The sequence below is a fragment of the Crocuta crocuta genome, unplaced genomic scaffold (assembly GCF_008692635.1).
Source record: "Crocuta crocuta isolate KB4526 unplaced genomic scaffold, BGI_CrCroc_1.0 scaffold300, whole genome shotgun sequence".
Classification (NCBI taxonomy): domain Eukaryota; kingdom Metazoa; phylum Chordata; class Mammalia; order Carnivora; family Hyaenidae; genus Crocuta; species Crocuta crocuta.
In genome coordinates, this window is record NW_027533266.1 from 1,127,652 (window position 1) to 1,135,680 (window position 8,029).

At 34.2% G+C, this 8,029-nt stretch overlaps 1 pseudogene; it reads left to right on the plus strand.

Annotated features, from left to right (window-relative positions):
• The first annotated feature begins 362 nt into the window (after window positions 1-362).
• LOC144217999 (U2 spliceosomal RNA) lies at window positions 363-524 on the plus strand (annotated as a pseudogene).
• The last annotated feature ends 7,505 nt before the right edge of the window (window positions 525-8,029 follow it).

Consider the following 8,029-nt stretch of genomic DNA (forward strand, 5'->3'; position numbering starts at 1 on the left):
TATTTCATATTCACCACTATCAATGAACTCTCCTTACTGTCTTATCCCTGCTCTCTTTTCAACAGTCTTCTCTTTCCATATTTTTCTCTTATGCTCCTGAACCTTCTACTGTTTTTCTTCATCTGTTTGCTGTGTGAGAGGCTGGTTTTTTTCTGAAACAACAGCCTCTGACCTATTTAATGTTCTCGTTCTGAAGTACTTTACATACTATTGGAACAGGTTTTTTGTTAACCTATTCTTTTCTGCTTTTCTTTTCAAATTATCACATTTATAGTCCTCTCTGTCCTTTACTTCAATATACCAAGTTACCATAGTAAGTGAATAACATATTTTTCTTCTTTGATATTGAAAGTACTGAAACAATAGCTTCTCGGCCTTTTGGCTAAGATCAAGTGTAGTATCTGTTCTTATCAGTTTTATACTGAAACACTTATACGATAATTGTTATGAGCTGGTCAGTGTTTTAAGTGCTTCACACATGTTTTACTTATTTTAAGCCGATGAAAATAGGTAATACAACCAGTACCGACTTTACGAGTGAGCAAAATATGAGCAATATACATATTACCCCAAATCACCCTTCCAGTGAGTGAAGTGGGTTTAATTGAGGCAGATGCTTTCAGTTTCTATATCACTAATGTCTTTGTTATACTGATTCTCATTAGTGGAAGGATGCATTTTAGTCTGTTTTTAATTTCTCTTTCCAAAAAATATTATGAGAGTAGTTCGTACCAATTTTTGTCATAGTAAGGTCAAATTTAAAGGCTGTTTCAGGAGTGCCTGTGTGGCTTAACTGGTCAAGTGTCTGACTCTTGGATTTGGCTCAGGCCATGATCTCATGGTTTGTGAGTTCAAGCCCTGGGGCCAGCTCCACCGCTGGCAGCGCAGAACATGCTTGAGATTCTTCTCCCTCTTTCTTTGCCCCTGTGCTGCTCACGTTGTCTCTGTGTCTCCAAAATAAATAAATAAACTTTTAAAAAGTAAAAGCTGTTTTATAATTTTTCTGAGCATTAAAAAATACTGACATTAAAATATAACCTTCCCCAAACAGACCCCCAAATGACCCCATCATATATATAAAATATAATGAATTAAAAGGGTGATATCAAACCTCTTCCCCTTATGCTAGTTGGTGCTTGATTGTGTCCTTGTTATTCCAAACAAATGTATTAGCTTCTGCCTCTCTTTTCTTCCATTTGTTGGAGCCACACATTTTTATAATATTCCAAAACACTAATGCCAGCAAATTCATATTCTGCTTATCCTAATGGTGATTTTCCCAAACACTCATTTGACAATATTCTTCCAAAATGTGTAAATTCTTAGCTTTGCAAACTATATACAGATTGTCTCATCATTTTTCTTCCATTTTTCTTTTCAGTATTGTTTCATCTTCTCCACTGTTACTTACAGTTTTGTAGTTTGTTTTGATAACTTATTAAAGTACATAATTTCTTTTTAATCTTATTTTCTTCTGTTACATGTTAAAAACAACAGCGAAGTTCTTAAAAAAATTGTTTTCACCAACTTTTCAGATGTTTGTAGAATTCAACATTAGGTCCAGTGAAAAAGATGCTTCTTTTTGTTGAAAATCATATTACTATATCAATTTTTAAACATTCAAAAGATTTTATTACAAGATCTGAGAGAACAACAAGATAGATCAACAAACATTGCAGAGCATCAGGGTATCCAGTTCACACCTTGTAGACTTGGCCTGAGACTTTCAGATGCCTTCCTCTAGTCCCCCAAAATGATTGTGTTACAGGTCCTTAACAGCTGGGACACATTTTTCCCAGTGCATAACTAACTGCACAGTCTCCTTATGTGACTGACTTACCTTGTTCTTAAACTATCTGTAAAGAAGGCAGCAATATTTAATATTCATGCCTCAGTGTGTGCTGAATAGACAATTTGACACTTCCACATCAAGAACAATGGACAATCCCATTCTCCAGGTCATCTGAGACATCTCCTTTCATTCACAAATTCAGACCTCTGAGACACACTACTTTTTCAAGATAAGAATCACTCAAAATGAGTTACTGTTTAAAAATTTAGACTTGAGTGTACTCTTAAATTACATGCAATGCAATGTTTATTTCTAACTAAAAAGCTTTTAATTTTGAATTATAAGTGAAATTTACCTATAGAGTTATGAGGAAAAAAATAAGGTTATGGCCTAATAATTCTATCCCAAGTCAAACTAACATCCATGTGCAAGACAGACTTACGTATATAATATAACTTGCATTCAAAAGAGCTCAAGTATAAGAGGCTCATGGTTAAATGAGTTTGTAATACCAGAACTAGTAAACATAGAAGTAAGGCTAAATAGAATGGTGTTTTGCTTTCATCCTTTTAATAACCCTCTTCTGTATTTATACTTCTTATATTTATTGACTATAACTTCAAGTCAATAATCTCAGGAAAAATTTAGGATTCTAATTCTGTTACCATTCTTGTGGGAAAACTTTCCATATTTTACTATTGTAATGTGTATATAAAATAGAAAAGATTTATCACTTAAATAAACGATCTTCCTCATACAGTAAAATAAGTGTTCTTGTTTAATTGTTGTATTTTAAATTTATTATATGCCAAATCCTTTTTATTAATTAGCTGTGAGATCATTATAAATGCTTTTGTTTTGAGTTTTTGGATGATTTTTCCAGTAGAATTGTTGGTTTGCAACTTCTCAGGAGCTTACTTATTGTAGTCTAACACTAGTCCCTGTGCTCAGAAACCAAGGAGAGACTGAAAAGGCAGGCCACTCCAGGTTAGAAGGTGACTGTTTTAATAAATAGAGCAAGGTGTACATATGAGGCTTGTCTTGGGCAGCAGCAAGATTAATGGATCTCTGCACTTGCTCACCAAATCTTAAGTTTACTAAGAGGCTATAACTGGGTTTATTCATGTATACTGTGCAAGTGTTCTCAACACCTCAGCATTATTTTAAGTCTATGTCCTTGGAACAGCCTATGGAATAGGAAAGGCAAGTGAAACCCACAGTCCATTGACAGAGGGAGTCAGGCAGCATGGTGAGGAGACACGCAGTGCCTGGATCCAGCTCATTGGTCAATCAGCAGTCATGTCTTTTTGATAGCATTCTCCAATAAAAATATTGGGGAGGGAAATGGCTGTAATAATGTGTCTTATCATGGGTATACATGCCTGTTTGCCATGTGACTTTTGAGATCTTCTTATTAGTAGCAAGGGTTTAATTTCCCATCACTTGAATCTAGACTTAGCCACATGACTTACTTTAGCCAATAGGACATTAAGAAATGAAATGCAAGCAGAGATTAGGAAAGTTCTGCTTTGAGATTGCCCTCTCTTACTGGTATAAATCCTAAAGCACCATTCAAACAAGTCAAGATTAGCTTCCTACAGAGTAAGAGCTTATGGATAGAGGTCCCAGCTATCCTTGTAACCTCATTTCAGAGCCACAGCAGCTGAGGCCACAGACCTGTGGATGATGTCATCCTAGATCTTCAACCACCAGCCAAGACAGACCAGAAAACAACACAAGCACACTACAGGATCATGAAGAAAAGTGTATATAACTTTTTTTTTCTGCTTTAAGTCACTGAGTTTCAAGGTGGTTTATCACACAGTAAAAGTTCATTGATAGAGATACTTTCTGTTATATTTTACATTTTGTGAATTAAATCTTCCTAGTTTCTTCTTAGGATTTTCTTTTAATTCCCTACATTAGCACTTTTAGTTCCATTTTTTAAAATTACTTTATTATACTATAATAATTCATTTTGTTTTTTTAATCTCTTCTATCCAAATATTAATTTGACTCTGCATGGATAGTCTATTTGAAGGTATCAGCTAATTTTAATGACCTAGATCTCTATATAAATGTTTTTCTTTCATCAAACTTGCTCAGCTTTGAATAGTAAAGATATAACATTATTCAACAGGCAATCTATCATTTTTGGCTCTTTTCATTGGCATTAGTTTTATTTATGAAAGCATTCAAAGCTTTCTATGCTTTAACAATTTATTGTTAACTCCATGTCAATCCATTCTAATCCCTTTGTGGTGGATTTGACTCATTTTGCTGGCAAAAAAAAAAAATGATGAGAATAATCAAGATAATAAACTGCAACATTTATTAACAAATCAAGTGAAAATATTAAAAAAAGATCTAGAGAGAATGAGCTTGACTCCTTTGTTATAACTTCAACACATTACATGTGATACTCATTTCTTTTTCTTTCCTGTGTTTTAAACTGTGACATCTGCTATTAAGTAATTCATCTTCCATGTTTGAATTGCTAAGATTAAATTAACTTCCTCATTGTTCCATTCCCAATTCTTTTTTTTTTTAATGTTTTATTTATTTCTAGGAGAGAGAGAGAGAGACAGCATGAGCAGGGGAGGGTCAGAGAGAGAGAGAGACACAGACTCTGAAATAGGCTCCAGGCTCTGAGCTGGCAGTCAGCACAGAGCCCGACGCGGGGCTCGAACCCACGAACCGCGAGATCATGACCTGGGAGAAAGTCGGACGCTTAACCGACTAAGCCACCCGGGAGCCCCATCATTCCCAATTCTTTTTTAAATATCTTCCCATCTTTCTTCCCTTTAACTCAATATCAATCTCTCTCTCTCTTTTTCTCTCTCAGAGAGATATCTTTTTTGCTTTTCTCAAATGTGTTTTCATCCTCTCCTATATTCCAAATTTTCCATCAGTTTGGATTATTTTATATTTAGAATTAGGCTTTGCTCATTACCTTTGTCTTTTTTTTTTTCTTCATTTATTTGTCTAGGTGATCATTAGCTCTTTTCTATGGCCCTTAGACAAATATCTCCTTTCTGTGTCAAGCATTTCTTTGTTAAATAAAAAACATCTTCACCAAACTGGTACATTATAAAACATGTTCTCAAGGTTTGATATCTGAGTTAAATTTCTTGATCGCTAGTGAGGTATATTAAAATGTGTATGTGTGTGTTTATAGAGAACAGCCTGAATATACACACACACATATATATATTCAGATTCTTCTACTTTTAGAGGTATAAGAAAAGTGTCCTAGAATTAGGTTTTATTTTAAAACTAATGATATGAATGCATTTTTTCACTGTATACTTATTAGGTCAGAGGTATATATTTTCCCAGGAAAAGTTTAACTGAGTGTTCCGTTACCCCTACTAAGTACTGTTATGCATATATGAAAGATAATATTTGGAACTCTTCAGGACAATTTTATAAGAACAGAGTGAGAGACAAATAATTGGGGGAGAGAGAGGAGAGAAGATCAGTACAAAATGAGAAGTGGTGTTTTATTATGTCATCCCTCCCCCATAGTCTCCAAATAGTTGTCTAATAAACCTTTGAAATTCCTTTTTTTAATGTTTGTTTTGTTTGTTTGTTTATATTTATTTATTTATTTTTGAGAGAGAGACCAACAGAGCACGAACCTAGGAGGAGCAGAGAGAGGGAGGCACAGAATCTGAAGTAGGCTCCAGGCTCTGAGCTGTCTGCACAGAGCCAGATGTGGATCTCAGACTCATGAACTGCAGGATCATGACCTGAGCCAAAGTCGGATGCTTAACTGACTAGCCACTCAAGCACCCCTGGAATTCTTGATGAATATTTATACTGTTTTTACAGGAAAACCAGAGGTGTGGCTTAGTTTCATGTGGGGTTCATGTAGCAAGAAATAAAAGAAAAAGATGGAAAACTATAACTTTAGGAAAAAATAAAACAGTATGGCATAAGGATAATTAAAATTACATTGATAATTTATATATNNNNGTTTATCTAAATATATAATTTCTATAAATTATAATAATAAAATTATTTAAAAGTATAGTTCATAAACTGGTATGAATTAGCATAAGTGATGCAGGGCTCTCACTGATTGTGGAATCATACTTTGATCTGAGAGACAATGTAACTGCCAGATTATGTTTGGTAACATGTATAACGTGCAGCATGTATATATTATACTCATACTGTATATTACAAAATTTTAATAACAATTGCATTTACCTAGACATGCCTTTCTTGGTCTAATCCAAACAGCATATGAAAATAACCATAAAGATATACTCATTATTTATCAACACTATTTGTTTTACAAATGAGGTAATTAATAACAATTTAATTACAAATTTAAAAGTATAAAAAATAACTTCTTTCTAATGATGCAAGCAGGCAGTTGGCAATTCAGGTACATGGGTTTTCTCAGCATTGTGCCTCAGTATTTCTGATGAACAAATAAAATTAGCTGAGAATTGTCAGGAATATGTCTGTGCATTCATAAATTTGAATTAAAAAACTTCACAGTTTCTTTTAATTAATTGTTCAAAATAGCAGAAGTCTTGTTAAATTTTTTCACAGAAGCCAAATAAATAATGAAATGTTGAACTCTTTCTACCTATTTTGAGTGCTAGAATATTGTGAGTGCTAGAATTGTCAGAGGAGAATTTTATCTATTAGTTTCTGTCATCAATGTGTTGGTTATTCTCATGTAATAACGAAAATCCAGCTCATTCTGCAGGGAACTTGGCGAGAGGGTGGGAACTGTGGTGAATGCTAGCATGCCACTTCTTTGTAGTCTCCAGGGTACATGTGTATGTGTCTCTATCAGCTCTCTGAGACATATGAGATAGAAGCCAATCTTTATGGTAACATCTGGAAAAGCTGAAGTCTTAGATGTGAAGTCCAGCTCTTGAACTACTCAGGGAGCATTTGGGAGCTGGGGGTTCTCTCCTGATCACACCACACTGTACCAGGTATGGAGACTTTGGCAAGAAAGTGTCCACTTTTTCTACTTGTTTCAATGTGGCTGTTTTCACACTTGCTAGGGGTGCAGTAGCCTCCCAATCCATTTCTGGATTTGTAATAAAGGGAATTGATCTATGTATTGCCAAGTAAGTGTGTCCATCAGGAGAGGAGAGTTAAAAGTTGCCCTATTCAGTCATCTTGCTGACCCTGGGTAAATTATTTAAACTCCGTATAGCTCACTATTATGGTGTGCAAAATGGCAATAATAATAATAAAGCTTACCACAGAATTTGTTGTGGAGATTAAAAGAGCACTGAAATGATTTAAGGCACTTGGCACAGTTTCTGACAGATAGTAAGTGCTCAGGGAATGTGAAGTATTATAGGTATCAGTATTGATACCTAATCACTGCTTAAATTGTTAGCTCAACTGTGAGAGCTTTTGAATTCCTACTGCAGATACATATTCTTTTCATAGACAGTAATGAATTGTTTTTCTTTCTGTTTATGTTGAATCAATTTCTCTCTTTCTTCACCCCTAAAAATTAGTCTGCTATGTAGATAACTAATCTGACACCTAGTTCATTTTGTAATTTTTATACTAAAACATTCTGGGAGAAGAAATTTTTGGTTAGGGTTCTTGTTGAACATCAAACGTTTCCTATGTGAAAAGGATTACCTTATCCATGAGTACACTGTGTGAGAGGAGACAAAGGGTAATCTAACGTTGATGCTATATGAAATCCATATCATTCTTTTAAAAAAAGTTTATTTATTTATTTTGAAAGAGCTTGCATTTGCTTGCATTTAAGTAGAGTATAATCAGAGAGAGAGGGAGAGAGAATACCAAGCAGTTTCTGTACTGATGTGGGGCTCGATCCTATGAAACGTGATATCATGATCTGAGTCTGTGACACTGAATCAGACACTGAGTCACCCAGGTACCCCAAAGTCCAGATCATTCTAAGAACAGGGTTAGAGACTAGAGGTAAACTTAAAGCAAATGTCATATTAAATAACCATAAAATACAGGAAGATAAGAAAAAACTTTTTTGTTTGCAAACTAGAAAAATACTCAATTTTTTAATCAGGATATGGAACATTTTATCTCAATCCAAAGAGTTTTTCATTGTTGCTTTAAAGTGAAAGAACTAAATCACAGCTAATTTGATTCAGAAGCAGTAGGGAGATATCAGGAAAGAGAAAAAGAAAAGAAAAAAAACAGAAAAGTATATTTTTCTTTTTTTTTAAAGAATTTTTTAAAATGTTTTATTTATTTCTAGGA